The sequence below is a fragment of the Eubalaena glacialis genome, chromosome 19, assembly GCF_028564815.1.
Source record: "Eubalaena glacialis isolate mEubGla1 chromosome 19, mEubGla1.1.hap2.+ XY, whole genome shotgun sequence".
Classification (NCBI taxonomy): Eukaryota; Metazoa; Chordata; class Mammalia; order Artiodactyla; family Balaenidae; genus Eubalaena; species Eubalaena glacialis.
The window spans coordinates 27,184,880-27,210,050 of NC_083734.1; the positions used below are offsets into that span (position 1 = coordinate 27,184,880).

Here is a 25,171-nt window from a genome sequence, read left to right on the forward strand (position 1 = left end):
CCCCGCTTGGCCCGGGCCGGGGTTGGTGGGGCGCTGGCTGCTCGGCGACGGCTGGCTGGAGGGGGGGGTGGTGCGGGGGGCGCCTGCCGGGGCCAGAGCTCCTTTTAGGAAAAGGGGAGGTTCGCTTCCTGTCCCCGCCGATGTCACAGGTCGGCTCAGCTTTTTCTGGTTCCACCCGGTCCCCTGGGAGCTGCATCTCTCGTGGCTCGGCCAGGGAAAGTTCACCAGGCACTGTCCCCGCCCCTGCTCCCCCCCCCCCCACCTCCGGTCCTAAATGCCCGGGGCGCTAAGCTCCAGGGGGTTGGTGTCGGCGCTAATTCTTTATTTCCTCTTCATTTTCTGGTTGCATTGTTGTCTTACACCTAGCACGGGCTTGTCCGTTTCTTTTCCCGTTAAAAGAAGTTTTAGTTCCAAGAAATTTATACTGAAATGAAATTCCTGGAGAGGAATTTGATTTAAGCGGAGGGAGGTTTTAGATTTTCCTTTTTGTGGTGAGAGTGGAGGGTGACTGGGAATTTATTAAGTCGTCCTAGAGGTGATATAGGATACAAGACCTTCTCACTCCCCACCTGACCCTCAGGCAGGAGCATCGCTGAGCACGGGGAGGAACCCTTCCTGTTAGTTATCCTGCAGCACCCTGAGCCACCCGGCTCGGGAGAAGGGACTCAGGGAGGTGCTTGGGCCTCTCATTCCTTTTCTTTGCCAGGCATGCTCATCTTTACAGCCTGGGTGGAGCTGGCCAGGTGTGCCTGAAGGAGGTGAGGGACACCAGGAATTCTCTCATGAAGGAAGTTGTCTCACCATGAGATTTGGCCCCCTTGGGATCAAGTGTGAAATGGGTCCCTCTCTGTTGTTGGCAGTCGAGGCCTTTGGAACCTCAGTTTGAATGGAGGATGGCATCCCTGGGCTGGAGAGAGAAACCTGGCTCAGGTCACCAGGAAGCTGGAGGGTGTGTGTGGGACCCCACCCCAGTTCACTTTCTGCAGCTGGAAAGAGCAGGAGACAGGGGATCAGGAGTGGGGCCTCGGGCCTGGGCACATCCTTAAATAGGAGAGAGACCTTGGGCAGCTAGGATGGTCTAGGGATGATGATATGATGGGGTGGGGGGGGGAGGGGCTTGGGGCCAGAGTTGGGGTTATGGGTCCCTTTGAGAATCTGGTGACAACTCTAACTCCCCCCTCCCTCCCTCTGACACGTGCATGTGTGTAAGGACACATTTTGTATGCGGTGTCAGAAGGTCACTGTGCCCCGTGGAACTGGGGCCCCTGTTGAGACCCCTGATCTAGAGTCTGTGGTCCAGCCTAGGCCATTCAGAACAGTTCCCTCCTTTGTGTCGGGCCAGTGAATAGTTCCAGGGTACGGAGAGCAGACCTCTCAAGAGGGCTTTTCTCATGACGTTCCGATGCTACTTTGGGCTGTGGCCATGGAGACCTGGAAACTCTGGACCAGATCCCAGCTCCCTACAGCTAGCCAGAGGATGGGGGCCGATGGGGTGGCCCTTCTCCAGGGGCTGATTTTGCTGTCTATGTGGTGAGAAGGCTCTGGGCACTAACTGGGCCAGGGCCACAGAACTGTTGAATTAGAGGTAAATACAGGGACTAGGGTGAGGGATGGATATTCTGGTGTTTCAACGGAATAGGAGCCAGGTGCTTTAATAGCCCCAGCTCATTCTTGGGGCCACGGGGTTGAGGTGGGAGAAGGTGCTTCAGTGGAGAGTGTAAGTGTGAAAGACAATCCTCCTTTTGAGGAGGTCTTTGGGCAGAGTTGTTCAAGGCCAGGATCGAGGTATTGTAGGTTCTGTAGATCCTTCTGGACTAGGCAAGTCGGGGCCAGAGGGAATGGCTGTCACCATCCCCAGTGCACCCCCAAGGAGACCTGGTCTGCCTTTTCTTTCTTAGCCAAAGCTCACTGGGCCCTGGGCTGCTGCTCAGGTGTTGGTAGCATTTATACTTGTTGGGGATCTGGAAGAGCCTTTAGTAGGGTCTGCTGTCTGTGACTTCTCTGCTTGGTATTGAGAAGCCCTTCTTAGGTTCAAGTGCCCCCAGACAATGGTAGTTCAGATTTTTCTTTGCCTAGCAAGCAGTGTTGAGCATGTAGTAGCACTCAGACTAGTTTGTTCCTTCAGAGCTTCCTACATTTACTTTGCCCTGATGGATTTCCCCGATCCTGGCGATAAGCAACATAGGCAGGTGTATTCTGGATCCTTGGGGGCAAGAAGCTGGGAGTCAGACAGGGATCACCTCTGACTATACAAGGTGGCCTGGAGGAGGTGATGTCTCCATTTTGTTGGCTCTTAGACTTAACAGGAAGCGAGAACCATGAAGGGCTTTGGAGACACTGTGGTCCAGTGGTCCCTGACTTGGAACTTGGAAGTTGTGTTGGTGGGATGTAAGGGTCCCATTGTGGTGACTAGAGATTCACATTCATCGGTGGCCAGGGCTTGTCTGTTGGCCGCTACACCGGCTGCCACAGGTTGGTGAGTTTAGGATGCTGGTTGTGTCGGCTCACTCAGTTCTTCTCTGATGCTCTCTGCTTTTAACCTCCCAGTAGGCATCTCTGATGTGTCAGAGTAATATAATGGACTCCTAATAATGCAGCTATAGCTCTTATCTTTAAAACAGGTCATAAATGATAAATAGAGTAACAATGCCTGTCAACATAAACTCCCTTTTCATAAAATATGAAATGCACTGAGGAATGATCGGTGGGATGAAAACTTTCCAAATCCCTCTAACCTCCACCCCCAGGAGGCAATCCAGCCACTCTGTGCCCATTTCCATAATAGCTTAGTGGTTTAGAATGCAGGATCTGAAGTTACATACATATTCCCAGTTGCAATTCCAGCTCTCCATCTTACTCTATGACTTTGTAGATGCTTCGGTTTCTCAGCTTTGGAAAAAATGAAAGGAGATCTATGCCAGACAGAAGCTGCTATTATTATTATTATCATTATTTCTTCACTTGGGTGCTAATGTTCTGAGGTTTCTTATTGCTAAGGAAGATCTTTGGTAAGAACTAGAGGCTGAGGCTGGCTTTTGGAGGGGTGGGATGGGGTAGGGTGAGGCTTAAATTTTGAGCAGAGGGGAGATGAGGAGCTGAAATGTCAAGGGATGACAGAGAAACATAGTTGGGGGCAGAATGACTCGGCGTTCGTAGCCCTGCTGTGGAACCAACTCTTCTCCCTTCTCTTTGGAGAATTTGCCCTCTAAGCTGGTGAGGGTGGGGTGGGGGGAGGATCATAATCAGTAAAAAGGGTTGAATGGCTTTTTATTATTTATTTATTTATTTATTTATTTTTTAAAAGTCTTTTCTTTTTTTTAACTTTTTTTCTTTTCTTTCTTTATTTTATTTATTTATTTTTGGCTGCATTGGGTCTTCATTGCTGCGTGTGGGCTTTCTCTAGTTGTGGCGAGTGGGGGCTACTCTTCGTTGAGGTGCACGGGCTTCTCATTGCCATGGCTTCTCTTGTTGCGGAGCACGGGCTCTAGGCACACCGGCTTCAGTAGTTGTGGTGCACGGGCTTAGTTGCTCCGCAGCATGTGGGATCTTCCCGGACCAGGGCTCGAACCCATGTCCCCTGCATTGGCAGGTGGATTCTTAACCACTGCACCACGAGGGAAGCCCGAATGGCTTTTTATATTAATGCTAATATTGGTCCTGGAGGAACGGGCAGAAGGGGCCTGGAGGAAGGGGTCTAGTGGGGGGAGGGCAGGCCCAATGTCAGTCAAGAGTGGAAGCTGCCAGGGGCAGGTCAGGGGTTCTGTGAAGCCATAGGTTTGGGAAATAATAATTCCAGCTCTCACTGAGCACTTGCTGTGGGTCAGACCCTGTTCCAAGTGCTTCTCGTGGATCAGCTCATTTCATCCTCACAAGATCCTATGAGATATTATATCTATTTTTCAGTGAAGAAACGGAGATATAAAGAGGTTAAATAACTTGACCAAGGTCACATGGCTAGAGACTGGCAGAGCCAGGATTTGAACCCAAGAGGCCTGGCTAGAGAGCTTACATCTTTAGAGAAAGTCTCAGAGAGACCCCTACTGAGCCAAGGGCTGAGAGGTGGGGATGCTGGGTGGGGGGATTGGAGGGGTTACGTGCTCTTGGTGAAGGGATGATAATGCAACATTCAAGTATCATTGGGACGTGCCTGGAGGGTTCAGCCTAGCACAGCCTGCTGAGAACCACTGGCTAAGTGCCAGACACTCTCCTGGGGCCTGACCCTGAGTACAAAGGTCACTAAGACATGACCCCTGCCTGGGAGATGGCTATAGTCTAGTTGGGGGGATAAACATGTCAGCCTAGAACTCCAGCTGCCATGGCAAATGCTGCACTGAGGCGAAGCGCTGAAGAAGGGGATGCTTTTCCAGCCAGAAGAGGAGCTGGGACAGGGAGGGCTTCCTGCAGGAGGGGGCACTTGAGCTGAGTGAGGGTAAAGGTGGCTGCTGCCCCATGGGCTTTTGATCTGACCACAGAATATATCGCTCTCCCACTCTGTGAATTCTGAGTAAAACCGAGGGTCGAATTTTCTGGATCCTGCAACACCCTTGCCTAATTTGGCTACCTTGATGCTTTTGTGGTTTTTAAAGTCACCTCCTATACTGCCTGCAGTGAACATGCTGAAGAAGAAATAAAAATCTTGTAAGAGTTGTTGCTCAGAATACAGTGATTCGCTCTTGTCTCTCCGTACTTAGAAGCAGAACCAGAGGCAAATGAATGTAAACTGCAGAGGAAGGACTCGAGTAAGGTCTCAGGACAGTGTTGCAGATAGGATGTGAGATGTGAGAACAAGTGACTCACAGGAGCAGAGGGGAATGGCCATCCCCGAAGGTCTTTAGAAATGGGAACAAGTTCCATTTGTCTTTGTGGTTTAAGAGGTTTCATCTGGAGACGGGAAGATGAAGTAGCGGCCCCTCGAGATCTGTGTCAGCTCAGCAGCGGGACGGGAAAAGGAGCTGGCATTTTTGAGCTAGAATGTTGCTCAAATCTGGCCTCACCCCTCATTTTACCATTGAAGTGACTGAAGAATGCCCATCACCCTAAGTGGCTCATTCATTAATTAATGAGCCAAGACACAAACCACATCTGCCCAACAGCTGTGTGCTGCCCTGTGTCAATCCCTGTCAGAGGGGATGCATTCTGGGGGCACTCCGCAGCCCTACTGGATGGAGTCCACGCCTCGTGAAGAGGGCTGCAGGAGACCTGCCAGTAGTTGACCGCTTGTCTGGCTGTTGGCACTAGAGAAAAGCTTCAGCTCCTACTCACAAGATGTTTCTGAGAATGGCCCAGTCGGAGCTAGCGGTCGTCTTATTCACCCTCCTGGCCCAGCACCTAGATGAGCTTCAGGCATACCTACGGGGCCTTCAGTAAACTTTGTTGAATGAAGAGTAAATAGCAGACGATCCACAAGTTATTACTCTTTTACCAAAACACTCGTTGGGCCAGTGCATTTACCATTTCAATTCTGTTTTGCCCAAGCCAACAACTGAATCATTACACGATGCCCCCAGCAACAGAGAAAGGCATCCAAAAGCATGCTGGGGGCAAGAATGATGAACAGAACAGTTTGGGATTTTTCTCAAAATGTATAATTCTTTGAAAGGGTTTCAAGGGCAGACATTATGTTCATTTATGATGACTTGCTCTTGTTGTTTGTTTGTTGTAGTTGTTGTTTTTGTTCCCAGCATGAAAGTGAAGGCTGCATTTTTCGAATTTAGGAAAAGCATGTGGTCTAGCCATCTAAGCTGCATAGCAAGCAAGATGGCTGCAGAGATCTCCAAAGGGAGCAAGGCTTGCTCTCAGAAGAGAGTCTGCTTAAGAATGAGCCAAACATGAACCGATGCTGGAAAATGAATTTAAAATACTGGGTGGTGAACTTTACTTCCTGGGGTGAATATAAATTAACTTGTGCAAATTAAAGAAAAGCAGCAGCAGCAGAAAACCCTGTGGAGGATCTCTTGCTTCCTCCTGCGTGTTCGTTAAGGAAGCATCGAGTTTTAGCAGGCACCTGCAGAACTCTGTTTTTCCCGGCGACCAACACGCTAGATCTGGAGCTCTGAGGAGAAGATTCTTTGTGGTCGTGTAGGGTGATCAGGCGTAGGAAATGATTTCCCTTCGTACAGGTCTGAGATTAGTTTCGGTTTCAGGCTGTACCAGGAGCTGAGTGAGAGAGAGAGAGGGAGCACGCGCGCGGGAGCTAGGGCGAGTGAGAGAAGTGAGCTGGGAGAGTCTCACCATTGGCTGCCACTAGTGGCAAGGTGGGTGGGCAGGGAACTCCTGTGCTTAGCAGGGAGAGGAGGAAGATGAATCAGAGATGGAGTCGGGGAAGGCGGCCATTGAGCATGTATGTGTCTATGGGCTGGGAGACAGCGTATGAAGGAAGATATCAGCAGGTGTGCACAGGGCAAAACCCCGCACAATTACAGGACTACTGAGCTGGGAGGTTGTAGGGAAGCTGTAAAACACGGATTACCTGGATGAGGTGGGTTTTCCATGAGCAGGTGCAGAGCTGAGAGGTAAGCCAGGTGTAAGTGTGCCACGAGGCCTACACACACCTTGTACCAGTATCCTTAAAACTTGCATCTTCTTGCATTTGAGTTTCCTTAAAAAAAAAAAAAAGACAAATGAAGGTTTGAGAGCCGATAGTTGAGAACTTGCAGACCTTTGCAAGTTGGAGCGTCTTCTAAGACGCTGTCTTCAAGCTGTCATTTTTCCTGAGACGGTTTGGGGCCAGTCTGGTGGTTTCACAGGGCATCATTATCCTAGAAAATCAGCACTTTTCCTCCCCTGACCGGATCTGGGTGAGGCAGACACAGATGTTTCATCCCACCTTAGCAGTGCTAGAGCATCATTGCATTTTATTCCTCGAAGTTATAAATACATTTTATTTCTAAAAGAGAGAATCACTGAATTTCAAAGCCAGAAAGGATTTCGAAGATCATCCAGATGGCTCCTAGAGGAATTTGTGGTCCTGGGTCATTAAGCACCTTGAAAAGAACTATGGTATGTAGTTAAGAACTGCAAGTCAGACTGCCTGTGTTTGAATCCACCCTTGCTAGTTGCTGCTGTGTTCTTGGGGCAAGTTACTCAAGCTCTCTGAGTCTTAGTTTCCTGACCCATACGATGGGACTAATAATATCCCCTAATGGTTGCTAATGAGGATCACTTATTAAGCCCTTAGCACGTGCTTGGCAGATCGTAAGTTCTCAATAAATGTTAGCTGCTGCTACTGCTGTTATTGTTGTTATTATTGTTATTATCATCATTTCATGAAATCACGTGGCTAGTTAGTGGTAGAGCCAGGGCTCCAGTGCTAAACTCTTTTTATTCCTAGTTCTCTCCAGCATGGCCATAAGATGATTTCATCACAGTCTTGAAATACACAAAGAGCACTGATGAAAGTACTTGTGTAGAAATCTTCTAATGAATGAACGTTCATAATAGAGCTGGAAGAAATGGGCTCAATCCATGTATTAGATATAGTTAGACTTTGGGCATGAGGGCATATGTTTCCCAAATAATCTGTGTCCACAAACATCCTTTACTAGTGTTCAGAGGTTTCCTAAATGCCAGAATGGTTACCTCTGCTGGAAAGGTTGGGGTGTTTCTCGATATTTTTGTTGAGCTCTCCTCAAATTGGAAACATCCATTTCAATGAGTTGTGGTGGCAAGCAGGCTTTTGGGTGTAATGGAAATATTTCTGTAGCCTGGCTGCTATTTATCAAGGGTGAAGACAGTGCATGTTTTGAAAAACTACGGGCTTGGTGGAAGTCTACATGTCTTAGGCCAGGCCTGCACAAATGCCTTCCCAAATGATTTGCGCTGACCTTTTTTGCAAATTGCTGACAGCCTGGGAGCCTCCCGAGGGAGCCTGAACTATTGTTGAGATGGTTGTGATCCTTGGCCTTGAGGGGTCTTTTGACACCTTTGGTGAGGTGGTATAAGGCCGTTTTGGTATATTTTCTTGGAATATGAAAACAAATGGAAATTAATTTCGTTTGGCAAATCCTGCAACATTCCCTTGAGATCCTGCCACTCTCTGGGGCTTATAGAATTGAAATCTGTTTTTCATGCTGATCCATGGGACTTCTCAAATTTCCACGCCTGAGGAAGGGAGCGTGTTAAAGTGTGAAATTTCTGAGTGTGCGATTTGGAGTCCAAGATGAGAGATCCAGGCTGAGCTCTGCCATGTATGGACTGTGTCATCTGTGTTGTTCTGAGCAGATCACTTAATTTCTTAATTTGTACTTTTCTTGAGGTTAATCTATTATTGTACCCTGGCAACAAATGGCTTTTGAACACATCTGTTAACTAGAGCTCTTAATAATAATCCCTATTGCACTAGATGGTTGTGATGGTCTAATAATGACAACATTTTTATTACGTATTTATTGCATGCCAATCACCTTCCTATACATTTTAAGAGTATATATTTATTTACTCAGCCCCGTATGAGTATAGTATTATTTACCACTTTCCATATGAGGAGACGGAGGCTCAGAGGGTTAAGTCAGCGTGCCCAAGGTCACACAATTAGGTAACTGAGGAGCTGGGATCTGAACTCAGAAAGCCAGGCTGCTGAGTCTGTAGACGGTGTTTCCAAGAGGGCTTTGCTGTCATGTTATACTTCTTACTCCTTGACTGTTCCTCTTCTTATTTGACAAGCTGAGGGAGGGATAAGCTGAGCCTAGAGGTAGATTAAGTGTACAGATCACAGTGTTGGAAAGAATGAGGAGATGGAGCATATGAGAGCTTTTTTTGGAGTTATAGGGAAACAGCTGTTTCTAAGTTTGGGACAGAGCTGAAGAGAGCCGACAGGGACAGAGAAGGACATTTTCTGGGTGGATTTTTACTCTCTGCCGTGAGGGGCTGCGCTGTGGATTTAAGGGCCATGTGTCTCTTTGCTCTCCTATCACATTTTATTTGGAAGCCTGTCTTTACATCCCAACTCAGCCCTCAGCTGTGACAGCTTCAGAAACTTAGAATTAACTGCCATGGATACAGATAGCAAATTCTTGAGACATGAAAGGCAAGGTGAAGGATGGGCTTTTTAGTGGAAATTCTTCTTTGTTATTGCATTTCTGTGAAATGCATATGGGGGTGAGCCATGGAGTGGCTGGTGTTCAAAGGAGAGAGAATTGGGAACTTGGGTGACTTCCTTTCTTCTCATGAGTTGACTTAAGAGAATGAATCATCCTATTAGCTTTCATCTTGCAAAAGAAGAAAGAAAAGAAAGCACGAGTGAGTGAGATGGCATTTGACTGAAACCAGAGGCCTTCTGTGTGGGTATCCCAAGGTAGAGGCCGGGCCGACACACAGGGTCTTGGTGGCTCGAGCCAAGGGTGAGATCCCTCCAGGGGCTTTGGGAAGGGCTCCCAGCTTTGTGCCACTGCCACCTCCAGCCCTCTCCATCCCCATGAGGCTCTGGGGAAGGAATAGGCCTTAAGGGGAAGTAAATTGGGGGGTGTGTCATTTTTAAATGGCAAACCACTGGTGAAATTCATACATAGCAGTGATAATTTTGAAGATAATAATGTAAAAATTCATCACATACAACTAGACAGTGCAAACATAGTTTTTGACCTTTAGGGACGTGAATGGCCACTTGGACTCCACCCCATGAAGGGGGGTGGAGCCCTCCCTGTGCTAACGCCTGACTCCCCTGGGACATCTTTGGGGACCTCTTGTTCTCTTTAGAACTCAGATAGGAGCTTTCCAGGTGTGAGTACTCCCTGCCTGCCCCGCCTCACCCGGAAGCTGCCCTGTTTGTCTCTGAGTTTGCGAGGAAGCTGGGGGGCACATCCTTTTCTGAGCCACTCTTTGTGACCTTTCTGTGGACTGTCATTTGGATTGTGAGCGGAGGCTGGAGTCCCCAGAGGAATTCGAAGTCTACCTGGGAGGGAGGGATTGCAAGAAAACTCCCTCAGATCAGCCCCCTGGAAGCCCAGTTTAGGAATGGTAATAGGCGACTGTGTTTTCAGACACCCTCTGGCTTCATGGCGAACTTTCCCCAGAGCGGTTGCTTTTCTCCGCAAGGCCCCGCTGCCCCCATTTTGCCTCGTTTTCCTTCTTGCCCCAGCCATCAGCAGTAGCTACTGTTAACAGCTCCCATGTGTAAGAGGACTCACTCGTTTCAAGCATTTCACTTCAGTCATTTAATTTAGTCCTGTACCAAACTATGAGCCAGGGATTATTGTCTTTTTAGATGTGGGAACCAAGGCTGAGGGCTACGGGGTAAAGTAACATGCCTAAGTAATACAGCCACTTACTGAGTGGGATGTGGTTTTTTTTTTAAACTTTATAGTAAAAATTTTCAAATATACTCCAAACTTAGGCTAGTACAGTACATTCCCACCGACCCATCACCAAACTTCTTCGCTCCGTGTGGAGAAGCCCCTGCTCCAGTGCTTCTGGGGCCGTGGCATAGAGCAGACACCTTTGTGTGAATTAGAAGAAGGGACCCTTTCTCCAGTGTATGCAGCTTGGTAAGCAGAGCATAGGCTGGATTCCAGCCCCATTTGCCCCTTTGGATGGGCACCTTGTGCAGTGAACAGCCTGCACAACTGTATGTGGTGGCCCTACCTGCCTCACTGCTCTCCTCATCTAGCTTTTGGCAGAAAGAGACAGAGTGATGATTTCTCTGGTTGGCCCTCAACTACATGGGGTCAGGGGAAAAAAGCTCAGCTGTTGGGGACTTTGGGGGCTAAAATAAATTAAGCAGGGGTGTAATTCGCAGAGGAGATAACTCTTGCTGCCGAGGAGGGTGAGGGCAGATGAGCTGTGTCTTTTGCTGCTGTTTTCTACCAGCCACTTGCTCTCTTGATGACTGCTCCTTGATGCCTTCTCCCCTCTGTTCTGTGCCCAGGGCAAGGGAGGCACTTGTGTGTGGCCGCATGGCTGGCAGGAGGGGAGCTGGTAGAGCCCAGGGTATGAAAACCTGGTGCGAACTCAGTCTTGGCTGCTACCCTCCTGGAGTCGCTGGGACAAGCTGTCTTTGCCTCCTGGAAGCTTACCTTTTCTTGGGGCTCAGTTTAGCCAGTGGCTGGGTGGGAGGTCCTGCTTTCACACCTGTAGGACTGTGCCTTTTAGTCCCAAGGTAGGGCCTGTGGGTCACCAGATAGGGAGCATCTTGAGGAGAGGGATTGGGTCTTTTTCACTACTGTGCTCTTGGCTGTATGTACATGTTACAGCATCTAGTCTTGGTGTTCTAGAAATATTTGTTGAACAAATGAATGTTAGACAAACAAATACAGCATCCTGCAGACCAGAGAAATGTGCTGAAGGTCCCCAGTTGAATGATTCGTGTGTTTCAGCCAGGAGAGAAGCTAGACTGTGCTGCAGTAATAATCAAACCCTGACATCCCAGTGGCTTGACACCATCTAGGGTTCATTTGTGCTCATGGAAAGTCTGACGTGGGTTAGACAGCCCTCCCCCACCTGTAGCCACACCATCTGGAATATGGGGCCATCACAGTTCCCCAGCCCCTGGCTTTTAACTGCCTTAGCAAGGAACTGACACCTGTTACTTCTGTGTGCATTTAATTTGGCCAGAACTAGTCACATGGCTCCAACCTAACTGCAAAGGAGGCTGGGAAATGTAGAGGGGCAAAGGGTTGTCTTCATGGTTTCAAAGGAGAGGATTTTGTATTTCTTGTCTCTGGCTTTAATCCACTGGAGTGCCTCCAGCCTAATCACTTATCCTCAGTTATCATTTTTTTTTTTTTTTTAACACTAACGAGAAGGGAGCACCTGCCACTTTCTTTAATCCAGGGAAGGAGGCAAGAGATGGCACTGAAGGAGCGTCACATCACAGGGATTTTAACCTCTCCTTTACTACATTTTGGTCATGTGATATTCATTTAGTCACTCCACCTTTGTGAGCCTCTTTCCTCATCTGCAAAAGGAGGATAATTATCCACCCATCTGTTAGTTCAGACTCTACTGATTGCAAGTAACAGAAACCAGCTTGAGCTATTTGAAGCCACAGGGGAATGGAGGAATCAAGGGCAGCAAATATGGCTGGCCTCCCAAGTGCCTGGAACTGCAGGATGCCACTGCGTCTGTGGATGTGTGCCAGATGTCATGGGTCCTCGGCCCCCAAATATACCCATCCTCCTTCCAGTAACCATCAGACTGAATTGTATCTCAGAACCTTGATTCAAATTCCTGAGGAAAGAATCTGATTGTTCCTTTGTGTCAGCTGTCTCCTGCTGGTCCAAGCAGTGATCAGGAACACATGGTCATATGGTACCACCTGGCTGGGGGGCTTTCCCCTGTGAATGGGGGTGGGGGCAGTCCTCAGAAAGGTGCTGGTGCTTACCTAGTTCAAGGGTTGTCGAGTTGATTGGATAATGTCTGTAAGAGAGCTTTGAGAACCATAAAGTGCTGCATAAATATGAGCTGGCGGGGTGGTGTGGGATTTCTCGTTAGGAATCTTGGAGATCGCACTGCCCTGAAGGGGGATGGGAGAGATTATAATGCTGTGAGAGAGGATTTAAGTTTTGGTGGAGGCAGGGGAGCTGTTTGTTGGAAGGTCATGGAGCAGAGACTGGAGGGAGTGGACAGGACTAGCATGGGGCATTGCCAGGGGTCAAGCTACGTTTATAGGCCATTAGACCGTAACATTGTAAAAGAGGGAGTACTTTGAGTGTGCTTTCACCTGTGTAAATATGGATGCCTCGGTAGTTGAAACTGTGATTGTGAAAAGGATGTTAGCCCAGATTATGGCATTTCAGTCCTCGTCCGACACTGCCCCAGTGGGCTGTGTGACCATGAGCAAGGCTCTTCACCTCTTTGGGCTGAGTTAGTTCTGCTCCTTGAGGATGCTGTGTGCAGCATATGCATAGGCCATGTAACATGGGGATTCAGGCTTGGAGTCTGGAATGAGACAGCTGGGTGTGTGAATCTGCCTTCTTCACTTGCTAGCTATATGACCCGGGGACATTTCCTAACCTCCTCCAGTCTGTGTCCTCACTTGTGAAATGAGGATATGCATAGTACCTACCTCATTAGGTTATTGTGAGGGTTATATGAAATGAAAGCTCAGTAAAATATTAGCTAATATGATTAACAGAAGCCAAAGCTGGCCGATGCCAGGGACCTGTGGCCGTGTGGTAACACTGTGTGCTCCAGGTCTCTTGAGTCAGAGTGAACAAGAGGACTGTGGGGAGGGAGGGTGGGAAGCTGGAGGGGGCTGGGCATCGCCCACTAGGGGCAGTCTAGGGGGCTGATGCTCAGGGCTTTCTAGTAATTCAGTTCCTCCCTGGAGGCCTGCGCCCTCCTCCCGACCTGAAGCCGCTTCCCAGCCCTGGCGCTGCGTGGGCGGTTGGCTGGATTCTGGAAGTTCAGTGACCCCTTCCCTGCAGTCCTGGGAGGCCCTGGGTCTCAAACCAGATCCAGGTTTGGGATTAAAGTGCTTCCCGTGGTGAAACTGCAGATCCTGGAGAGTTAAAAAATAAATGAAGAAACCCTTCCGACCACAGAGCAATTTGAGGGCTGAATTATTCAGAGGCCCCGCTCCCTCTGGCTTCTCGGAGGCGGGGCGGGGGGTGGTGGTGGGAGGGACCGGGAGGAACGTGGGCCTGGCGAGGCTGGAGCTGCCCGGCTGCCGCCGTCAGGCCCGGGGTCCCGGCGGCCCGCGGCTTCAGGCCGAGGCCGAGCCCGAGCCGGCCCCTCCCGACCTCCCCGGCCGCTGGGCCCCGGGCACGGCGAGAATGAATGACAGAAAGAGGTCGTGCGGGTCCCTGTCCCCGTGAGCGGACGGCCGGGCGGGGAGGCAGGGCCCGGAGGGAGGCGCCGCCGGCCTGCTCCGAGTGGAGCCTTAATCCCCTTTCGTCCCCTTTAGGAGGATGTTTTCTGATTTGAGGAAAATCGGCGCTTCCAGCAGCTGCGGGGTGCAGGAGAGGGAATGTCGGGGTCCCGCGGGGTCCCCGGGGAGGGGGTCAGGACGGGTGTCCTGGTGCTGCGCCGGCTCCGGGCTGCCAGGAGGACCGTGGCCATGGCAACCCCGGCCGGGCTGCGGTCAACACGGGCTTTCAAAGGGGGCCTTGTTCCCTGTGGGAGCCCTTCAGTTCCAGCCAGCGGGCTTTTCAGACCCGGGGAGGAAAGGGGGGCAGCGGGGAGGGGGTGGCCTGTTGGTGAGGAAGTGTCACTCCGGGTCCCCCCCTCCCCCGCCCCAGGCTTGTTTCCTGGAGGCCCCAGTTTCCACAGCTCCTGCTTCTGGAGAATGAAAAGAAACGTAAGCATGAGGAATGTGTTCAGTCTCCAGGCAACAGGGTGTGTGTGTCTGTGTGTAATTGAGGGGAGGGAAGGAAGCTTGGAAAAAAAAAAAAATCACTATCCTGCTGGCCTCCTAGAATGGAAGGCCTCGGTGTCCTAGACCAGCGGTCCCCAACCTTTTTGGCACCAGGGACCAGTTTCGTGGAAGGCAGTTTTTCCACAGACGGTTGGGGGATGGTTCAGGCGGTCGTGCGAGCGATGGGGAGCCGCAGATGAAGCTCCGCCGTCTCGCCCGCCGCTCACCTCCTGCTGTGCCGCCTGGTGCCTAACAGGTCGCGGATGGCTACCGATCCGCGGCCCAGGGGTTGCGGACCCCTGCCCTAGACGGATTTTAGCAAGCTAGCTAGGGCTACCTGAAGCAGATCTTTAAGACTCACTCATCCTTTGGGCAATGAATACCAAATGAGAAAATATCAGAGAAAATACTAAGTCATTCATTAAGTGTAATGTAACCAAATGGCAATTTATATTCTTATGTATTAGCCAGTGAATTTTAGTGAGAAAGCTGATCTTGGGAGCTTGAATAGCCTTTGCTGTCTTTGGGGGAGCTTGGCCGCTGGATTTCCCTCCCTTCATTTTGTCTTTAACTCAAGTATAAAAATTGGGAAGAATGGCATGTCTGCTCTCTAAGCACCTATATCACTTTTAAGGTATTCTCTATACATTTGTTAATGAATGTGTGAATGATGAATGCATTTCCACTTTGGGCGGCTAGGGGTTAATAGCCAGATCTTCTCCCTTGACACTCCATCCCTCTTTGGCCTTGTCCGAAGAGGTGGCCAGCAGGGGCAGCCTCAGGTGTGGGGAGATGGGGAGGCAGGACATGAACTTGACTACATCAGTTAACTGTTAACACTGGCCAGGCCTCTGTCAATCAGCTCTCCAGATCCCCCTGGGGATCCTTGAGCGAGGTGTGGGGAAAGATCCTAACCTTTCCAGCTCAGAAAGTAGCTGATTCTGGGCCTGCATTTATTTTCAAGTCACCGTCAGCCTGAGGAAAACAGCGTTCAATCAGGTAGACTGGAGCTTCTACTGCTGCTGCTGCCCCCATTCTGGTCAAGAAAAGTGGGGGATCAATAAGTGGGCGCCTTGGCCATTTAGCAAATGGTCCTCACATCCACAGGAAAGCATGAAGGGGGACTCATTCAGAGGTTGGACACTGAGACCAAAATCAGGTGGCTGCGTTCTCATCGGTCCCCATCTCCTCTGTCCCCTCCTGCTTTTGAGGTTTGGAGGTTGTAGATTCTTCTTGTCATCTACTATTGCATCTGGGGGAGATGGTGCCATTTGAAGTGGCTTCTTTCTTTGAAGTGGGGGTGGAGAGGGCTCAAGAACTTTCCAGACTCTTCTGATTAGCATAAAATAGACACTGCATGGAGCATTGTCTGGAGCTTTGTGGAGAGAGGGGAAGAAAAGATGTGGTTCATGCTTCTGGAGAGAGTCAGTCTAATGGATGAGTCAGCCAGCACATTAAAGCAACATTAGGGCCTGTAGACTGACAGACATTCTTGTTTACGTATAGAATCTTAGACCAGAATCAGAATGTGTATGGGGTGGGACCCAGGCATGGGTGAGTTTTAGAAGCTCCCCAGGTGTTTCTCATGCACAGCCAGGGTTTCCGGCCATTCCTCCAGTACAGTGTTCGCAAATGGGGATGATTTTGTCCCCTGGGAGACATTGGCAGTGTCTGGGGACGTTTTTGGCTATCACATTTAGGGGTGGTAGTACTACTGACACTGGTGAGAGCATCTTGTAGGGAAATAGCACATGGCAGGGTTTGGAGGTAGAAGAATGTTGTTTGCTTTCGCAAAAAAGAAGGAGCCTCGTGGTTTCATGAGAGTCAGCTGAGATCCGGAGTTGGTTTTTCAGCCTGATTTTCCCCAGAGTTGGGTCTGTGTCTTGTCCAGACACTTTTGGTTCGGATGTCAAGCCCCTCTGACTGTGTTTGCTGTGTGTGTCAGTAACCCTCAGGCCTTTCCGCACCCTGTTGTGAGTCAAGTCAAGGAGCCCCTGTCAGGTACCATCGGCCTCAAGTGCCCAGCCCCACGCTCGCACTGACTTTCCCTAAGTCCATGCGTATGTGAAAGCTACTGTGCAGAAGCTCGCCTTCCCTCTGGCTCCAGGAAGACGCAGTGCCCCTTGCCTTAGTTAATGGCTTGGCTTCATGGCCCCTTCGGTCATTTATTCCCTACTTCTTAGAGAAGAGTGAGGAAGTGTCCCTCGTCTTTCGCGTCCATCATGGTACCTGACACGTGGCAGTTGCCCCATAAATATTTTTGAATGAAAGAGTGAATCCCTGAATGAGTGGGAGATCTGAGCATTTTACTGTGAATTGCCCCTTTAATAAGTACATAGTCCTTCAGTCCTTGGGCCATAAGTTAAATTAGGAGAGAGAGATTGGTAATAAGGAGGAAAGTCTCTACGGTCAAGAACTTCCAGGGAATAGGACAGGTAACCTGAAGGAAGTGGGAACCATTTCCCCTTGGAGTTCCCCTGCTCGTGGCCCTTTCTGGCCACGGGAGTGGCCACTGAGGAGCCATTTCTGCCCTCCTGGGATGACCCAAACACACGTGTGTGGTAATCCTCCCAGGGCATCACTGTCCGAGATCCAGCTGCAGGGTGGCATGAGCAGAGCTGAGGCAGGAAGCACAGTTTAATCAGAATACCTCCTCTTCTCGGGTCTGGTTATAGGTAGCAAATGCTTCAGAGCCGCTCTTCTCTGCCCTTAAGGCCTTGTTTCTGCAACTCCGGAAAAAAGGGCCCCTGGTGTCCCAGGCTCAGGTTGGGGTGGGAAAGGTGTGTTGCTAGGGCTGCCTGTGATGGGAACCCGGTCCCATGCAGGGCCTTCTGCCCCCTCACAGCCAGTCCCGTGGTGAGGGCCTGTTCTTGGGCCCTTTGCTGGGCTCTGGCTGGCTTTGTCCGGTGGAGTTTCTGGAAACAGCCTTATCTGCCCCTGTATGATGTGCAGTTAGAAACTTGCTCCTCGAAGTCGGGTCCCCAGACCAGCAGCACCCACGGCACCTGGTTAGAAATGGAGAGTCTTGGGCCCCACCTTGGGCTGCCCAAGTCAGTCTGCATTTTAACAAGATGCCCAGGTGGTTTGTGGGCACGTAAAAGCCTGAGGAGTGCCTTGCTAGAAGACTGCTCGCTGAGGGGGGCAGCTGAGGGGGTGGCCTCATTTGAGTGGCATAGATGCCCGTCTTTGCAGAGCGCTTTAGGACAGTGCTTCTCAAACTCTGAGGTGAAGGACAGGTGGTTTATTTCATTCTTTTGGGGACGGATATGTGGCCCGATGAGCATGACCCTCTGCACAAGTCTTAACTGGTCTATATGCTTTCCCTGTTCAAAGAGGCAAGTCTGCCGTCGCATGCTTGAATGTGGTAGCAATATCAAATTGCTAGAAACGTCTCTAAATCCTTACTCTCTTTTCCTGTGCTTATCTTGCCAAGGACCCATGACTAACAGTTTCTGAATGGTCTGCAGACCTGCTTTAAGTGGCCCTGGTCTAGGGCCCCATCCTTGGGTCAGATAGACTTGGGTTTGAATCCTGGTTCTGTCACTTAACTTGCTGTGTGTTCTTGGGCAGCTGTTTAGCCTCTCTGAGTCTTAATTTTGTCATCTGTAAGTCAGAAATAATAATGCCTCTGCCTCATAGGGTTGGAGTTAGGGTTAAATGAGGTAAGCGTGGGTGAAGCACAGAATGCGTGCTTGATAATACTGGCTGTCAGCTGTGGGTAGCAGCAGCATTGTTACTGTTTGCTGTCTTGGAGCATCTGAAAATGAGGACATTGGCTCCAGTTAAGGAATACCATTGCTTTTAGATAGACAACTGTCTTTAAAAGTGTAGCAAATTAGTTTGGAACAGAGACTTTCTTCCCCCTGTGAAGTTCTGATAGTTTGGGGCCGCTGGTAATGTATTTTCCTCTATGTGAATCCAGGCAAAACCAAGGATCAGAATTGGGACAATGTTGGAACTTGTTTTGCAGCAGTGGAAAGAAGTAATAAGCAGTGGGTAGGAAATCCCTTTCACCCGCAGGGCCGGACTGTTAACTCTTCCCTCTCCTCCCCGACAGTGTATCTCTTGGATACCCTCTCCCAAGCAGGCCGGGTGGATTTTCAGTGCTAAGTTGCCTAATTCTAAACTGCCAGTGCATCGTCTCTTTGTGGAGAAATTCAGCTTCCCTCTTGGATGTTTCATCAGAACAAGGAGGTGAAGTGAAAAAGTAGAGGACTCAAGTTAGAAGATCTGTGTTCTGGAGTCAATTTAGCAAGCATTGATTGGGGTATCACCTCACTGGCCCATGTTTGTTAACCTCTTTTTGGGTTCCAGACCCCTCTGATAATCTAAAGAGAACTTTGACATCCTCCTTCACCCTGAAGAGTGTATGCACACCCAAACACATTAAACTGTGCATTTGATGTCGCCGGGGGGAGATCCCTGGACCTCATCGAAACCTCAAGGACCCTTGGCTAAGAAGCTCCACAAGGCTTGTTACTAGTGTACTAGAATATCCAAGTGGCAGGTTTTGGAGTCAGAGTGCGGGGGTCTGAATCGTTCCTCTGCTGCTTGCTGGCTTGTTGAACTTGGGTAAATTAATTATCTCCTCTAAGCCTCAGTTTCCCCATCTCTAAAGTCGGGACAAGGATATTACTTACCTCATAGGGTAGTTGTGAAATTAGATGAGGTAATATTTGTCAAATGCCTGTGTTGCATTATTACTGTTTAGCTTACAGAATGCCCCGTTGCCCTCTGGAGGAATCCCACCTTAGTAGCAAGAACTTGTGCTGTGCTTATTTGAGAGCAAACAGTATTTGGACTGAGACCATGAGGCTTTCCTTTGGATGGGTGGGGAGTGGCCCCCTGACATACCTCTGAGAAATTTGGAAAGTTGGACAGCTTTGGAGCAAGGCTCCTAGAAGCCCTCGCGGCCCAGCTGCTCCCGTTCAGTAATTTCCATGTGCCATTGTTGGTTTTGGCTCCAGGCTGAAGATCCCTGCCTCTGGAGCTTCCCTGAAACTAGACGCCTGACCCAGAGGAGCAGGGAGGAGGGGAAGGAAGAACAGAGAAGCAGACTTTTTTTTCTCTCCTTAATTAACTCTGGCTCTTTTGCTCCCTGGGCTTTTGGGCTCTTGCAGCCCCAGCAATTAGTGGGAGTGTTAACTGGGGTCAGGGCAGAGGCCGGCCTTCAGGGAACTCCCGGGGACAGTACTGGGGAGAAGGAAGTGCCTCTCAGGCAGGAATGAGGGCTTCGCCTCTGGCCGCCTGGGCCGCTGCCTCCTTTTAGCGGAGCCACCCCCAGTTCCAGCCCCAAATTCGGGCTCAGCTGTCCCGGGAGAATAGCGAGGAGCTAAAGGATTCCAAACCTCGGCCCCCACCTACCGGGCCTTAATTACATCAACGCACAAAGCCGGGGTGGCTGCTCAGCCTGTCCTGGTGAACAATCGCATCCTGTTCTCACGGCCTGTTTTCCCCCAGCTGCGCCTCTCTTTCATCTCGGCCTCTTTCCCAGGGACGCGGGGCTTGTTCCCAGGAGGCCAGAATCTGGGTTCTAACCTTCTTACTTCTTCCCTAGTCTCGCTGGTTTTGTTTACTCTTTTCTCCCTTTCCCTTTCCCCTCCTATGTTCCTGAGGCAGCCCCATCCAGTCCTGTTTTAGGGTGTGTGGGTGAAGGGTGTGAAAAAAAATGCATGTGTCTGTTTTTGCTTCGAATTTGCATGTTGTCATGAGAGAGGAGCAAAACGCCCCCACTTTATAATGACGCCCCACTAGTCATAATGACACCTTCCATTTGTTTAGAATTTGATAGTCTTAGAAATACCATCGCATGCGTTTCTCGTGGATCCGCACACGTTTTGATGCAGTAGCGAGGATGGGTACCGCTTACACCTAATTTAGGGGAGTGAAGTGGCTTGGCACCAGCCCCATGGCTAGGAAGCCACAGAACAGGGACAAAACCCGGGTCTGGACCCGGGCCCTTCCTACCTCCTTGGCTTCCTGAGTGTGGGCCTTTTTCAGTCCACCCCAGGGTCTCAGCAGAAACGGCTTGAGCAGGAGGACATCCAGGGCCCGCCCCCCCCGCCCCCCCGCCCCCCCGCCTCCCCCGTCAGTGATGGTGAACTTGAGCTCCTTGCTGTGATGAGCTGTGAGCTGCGAGTGAGGGCCCCCTGAGAACTGGCATTTCTGGTCTCTCCACTTGACTCTGCCCCTTCCCCAGCTTCAAGGGACAAGGACATCAATTTTTTCCTATTTTACTGTTGCTATTCCAGATACTTAGGTCTTTAAAAGCTCCAGAGGGCTTCCCTGGTGGCGCAGTGGTTAAGAATCCTCCTGCCAATGCAGGGGACATGGGTTCGAGCCCTGGTCCGGGAAGATCCCACATGCCACGGAGCAGCTAAGCCCATGCGCCACAACTACTGAGCCTGCGCTCTAGAGCCCGCGAGCCACAACTACTGAAGCCTGCGCGCCTAGAGCCCGTGCTCTGCAGCAAGAGAAGCCACCGCAATGAAAAGCCCGCACACTGCAATGAAGAGTAACCCCTGCTCGCTGCAACTAGAGAAAGCCCGCGAGCAGCAACGAAGACCCAACGCAGCCAAAAATTAAAAAAAAAAAAAATCTCCAGAGAAGGAGCTTCTCTAGTCCTGTCCACATTCCAGTGTCTCCTGGCCCTGGCCCGCAGCCCAGGCAACTGACCCTGTGATTGGGACGTCTCAGTAAGCAGGACCTGTGGAAGCCGCTTTCTGGACCTGGGCTTCCCTGCCCAGTTGGGTGACAGGCCTGCAGCCCAGTCACAAGGCAGCAAAGCACAGGCGGCTGGGTGACTGCCGGGCCCCTGGAAGGGTCTTTGCTTGCAGAACCCGGCCTGGTTCAGGCGGCACAGCCCTTGTAATTAGTGTTGTTTTGGCGACAGCTGGTGCCGTTCCTTCACTTTAAACCTCTTCCCTCCTTCACATTTGCACAGGGCTTAGGGACCTGCCATTCCCCTTCCCGCTGGCATTCCCAGGAGGCTCCTGAGCCCCGTATGGTGAAGCTTGGCTCTCTTCTGTCCTTGTGCTGGTGGGGCTTTGCAGCACAGGCAGGAATCCTCGTCGGCCGGGAGTCTCGAGGGACACTGGAGCCTGCAGTGGCAGCTGTCTGCTGCCCCCACCCTGGGGCAGAGCACCTGACTGCACTATTTCAGTAGGCACCTTTCACCAGTCCTTTAGAGCACTTTAAGGGTTAAGGGGCTTTTTGTTATGTTCCCTGGAGAATTCCAGCCCCTTGGGAAGGGTCCCCCACTGGCCCAGGTCTGAGCACCATAGCCCCGTGGCCTTGGACTGCAGACGTGCCTGTTCTGTCTCATTGCTGTGAGCTGCCTCGCCTGGGCTATGCCTTCTCCGCACGTCTTCATCCTGACTCCTCAGACACACGGACTTTAGTCAGAATGTGCTCCTCTTGTAAATCAACTGTCCTTCAATTAAAAAAAAAAAAAAAAGAATGTGCTCCTTTGGCCCCTGTGTAGTTTACATTCTATATTACATTCCAGAAAAACTGGAAAATGCTCAATTTCCAACAAAAATGATCATTCTGATCATTTAAATAGTGCCTCCAATAACACTTGATTGTATTTCCCTCTGTTCTTTATTTTAATATGCATAGATTCTTAAAAAAATTAGTTGTAATCTTACTGATTACATACTTCTGTGTGTGGCTTTTTCATGTAACACTGTAGAATGAACATTCTTAATGAAATGGTGTGGTTTTAAAACATTTTCAGTGGCTACACTGTTACTTCCTTGTGCATTCCCTGTTGTTGTTCCCCCCCACCTCCAGCTTGTCTTTACTTTAAGCCTCAGAACTTCACGGAGCTGGATGGTCAGGAGCCACTGTCGGGGTTGTATGGGTGTAATATTAATCCAGAGCTGCCAGGGTCCTGGGAGGAGGGGCCTGGGGCCCGATGGGACAGAGGCTCCCAGCATGGCCTCTTTGGCCCTTGGTGCCGTAGTCCTTGAACGGCCCCTGGCTGTTTCAGGAAGCCTCCGTGACTTACGCAGGCGTGAGGCGATGGGGCACAGGTTCAGGTTGGTCCTCAGGACCCATGGGCGCATAAGTTGAGTTTCATTTCCAGCCTTGGGCCTGGCATGGTGGCCCAGGTGCCAGGAACATGCAGCTGTGACTCAGCTCTGTCTCCTTCCTTGAGCTGTTGGGTTTTTGGACCCTAGCTGTATCCCACAGCTGGGCCTTCCCCTGAAGGCTCCTGTACTCACCCTGGAGTCGTCAGGTGCATTTCATCCTCCCCTCGAGAGCCTGGGGACTACAGGGGTCTGGGCTTAGCCACCTGAACGTCAGGACAGACACCAACCTTTTCTCCCAGTATCTCTTAACTACACTTCTGTTGAGGATAATGATTAATAACAATGCTAACAAGCATCAGCCTTTGTTCTTGGAGACCCAAAGCCACTTTCAGTTCTGTTGATTTATACCCTTTTCCCTTTCTTGTGAAAGGGTAAGTTGAGGCATCGAGAGATTTAAGAGTTTTGAGCGTGGCTTCCGATCCTGACTCTGTCCTCTGTAAGTTCCATTACTTATCCACTGAGCCTCAGTCTCCTCATCTGTACAATGAAAGCAGTGATGCCTGACTTGCAAAGTTGATGTGAGGATCAAATTAGCGTATTTCTGTAAAATTCTTTGGCACATAATAGGTGCCCAGTCAGTGTTGTTGATGTTGTTTAGGGTCACAAAATGCACCACCCTCAAAGCCGGAGGGACTTGCCCGTCCAGCCCCTTCCCAGCTCATGTTTCCCTGGAGTCCCTTCAGCTGTGCACTTACCTAGCCAGCTCCAGGCAGGAAGCTTTCCTGCTTGGCTGATCAGAGGAGGCAGGCTGACCAGAGGTGCAGTTGTTTTCAGCTCCTCCTGGATGGGACATGGTGCCAGGTCGGGCCATGCCCTCCCTCCTACACCCCGCCAATCTGAGTGAAAGTAACTAGGACCCTTTCCTTCTGGCTTTTTTGTCTTAGACGGTGTTGAGAAGGCAACTCCACGGGAATGCAGGGTGCGGTGTCATGATTAACTTGCTAGTGTGCCTTTGTGGCCACGCTTGTCTGCAGGCTCTTGCTAGACCACCCCTCCCCCTCACCCACCACCGCCAAAAAACAACAACATGAAGCCAAAGAGAGAGTCATCAGAGGACAAGCTCTGGTTCTGGGTCCTTGTGCCCCAGTCTGAGGGCATATAGTTGGCTGTCTACTTCCAGGAGGCAGTGAGCTCTAGCCTGGCTAGACAGAGCCGGCCTTTGAGACTTCCAGAGAAGAATCTTACAAACTTGCCAGCCATCTGCCCAAGACCTTGAGTTTTGGGTGCCATTCCTCCTGAGGCCATGAACCATAGCACTGGCATCACCTGGGGGCTAGTTGAAAATGCAGAATCTCAGGCCTTATGCTAACCCTGCTGAGACAGAACTTGCATTTTAGCAAGACCCCTAGGAGATTCGTGTGCACATTAAAGGTTGAGAAGCAAGGATTTAGAGCACAGTTCTCAATCACAGGTGCACATTACAATCACCTGGAGAGCTGGAAAAAATGTACGGACTCCCTCAGGCCTAATCCACTCCACTGAATCAGAATCACTGGGGATAAGATCTGGGCACGGGTATTTTTATAAAAGGAAAAAACTTCCCTTAGGTGATTCTAATGTGTGACTGGAGTGGAGAACTGATTTAGACAGATCCCTGTCTTTGGAATGGATGTTCCTGAACGAGATGATCATGATGGTAATAGTTGCTATTTACTGAGCTCCTACTCTGCATGAAAGGCTTTATTCTTATCTAGAATCTTCTTTTTAAACCCGAAAGGTGCCGGTTCTCTCACTGTCTTGCATATGAGAAAACTGAGGCTCGGAGTGGTGAAGTTAGGTGCCTAAGGCCACGTAAGTATGTTGGGGCTGGAACTGCCTGCCTGGAGGCTTCTTTTGCCATTACTTCACTGTAGCTGAAGCTCATAATGGTTTCGAAGGGCCTGGTTCTCATTGGAAAATCTGACGGGATTCTTTTCTGGCTCAGTTTCAATGATACCTTCAGACTGTGTGGTTTTAGGATCATTCAGTTTGAGGAAAAGCACAGCAGCTTTTAGTCTTCAGATTTGTGCGTCTCTCAGAATGAGGGGACAAGTTGCAAAGGAATGATGGAAAAATCTTAAGGAAAAGGAGGTATTTCCAAAGGTCATAGAGAACCCGACCCAGCTCTATTTATTTTAAGCTAGCTTTGTGGGTTTGAGCGAGTGCCTTTATCCCTGTGGACCCAGACTCCACCCCTCCCCCGAGACAAGCTAGGGGAGGACTTGCTGCTCTTTCCAGTTCTAAGATAAAAGTGGGGAACCTAAGGCATCGGCCAGAGTGAGCCGAACTGTGGACCCTCAGAGCAGCTGGGAGGCAGCGCCGGGGCCGGGGCCGTGTGTGGGGAGGCATGGAAAGCACAGCAGAGGGGAGCATCTGTGCCCCAACACAGCATCCCCGAGTCCTGAGCCTGCAGAGAAACCCGGAGAGGAGCAAAGAGAATGGGCAAGATGCTGAGAAACAGCCCTTTCTTTCTGTGCTTTGAACCACGTCCAAACCTAACTTTTAAGTTCGAATAAGGATTTGAAAATCAGCCTGGGGCTCCCACGGACTCTAAATCCAGGTTGCTGTGTGTGTCTTCCTTATAAAGTCATGGACTGTCTGTGTTTGGGGAATGGAATGAGTGAGGGGGAATGTTTCACTGCTTTCTTTCGTCGCTTTTCCTTTCAAGAAACACAGCACCCTGCCCTTCACACGGGCCTCTGGTGCATTTCGCTGTGCGGTTGGTCCCTGCACCCATGCTGTGGGGCTTGGAAGGGTGCGTGGGGCAACCCCCCTTTATAGTGGGGGAAACACAGGCCCACAGATG

At 50.2% G+C, this 25,171-nt stretch overlaps 1 protein-coding gene across 2 annotated transcripts in view; it reads left to right on the forward strand.

The window, feature by feature from the left end:
• Nucleotides 1–25,171, forward strand: part of CUEDC1 (CUE domain containing 1) — a 75,935-nt gene that overhangs the window by 472 nt on the left and 50,292 nt on the right. The window contains exon 2 of one of the 2 annotated variants that reach the window (XM_061175671.1): nucleotides 24,104–24,177. The exons of the other annotated variant lie outside the window; for it this stretch is intronic. The gene's annotated coding sequence lies outside the window, so the exon portion shown is untranslated. The remainder of the gene's footprint in view (nucleotides 1–24,103; nucleotides 24,178–25,171) is intronic. 2 annotated transcript variants of the gene reach the window in all.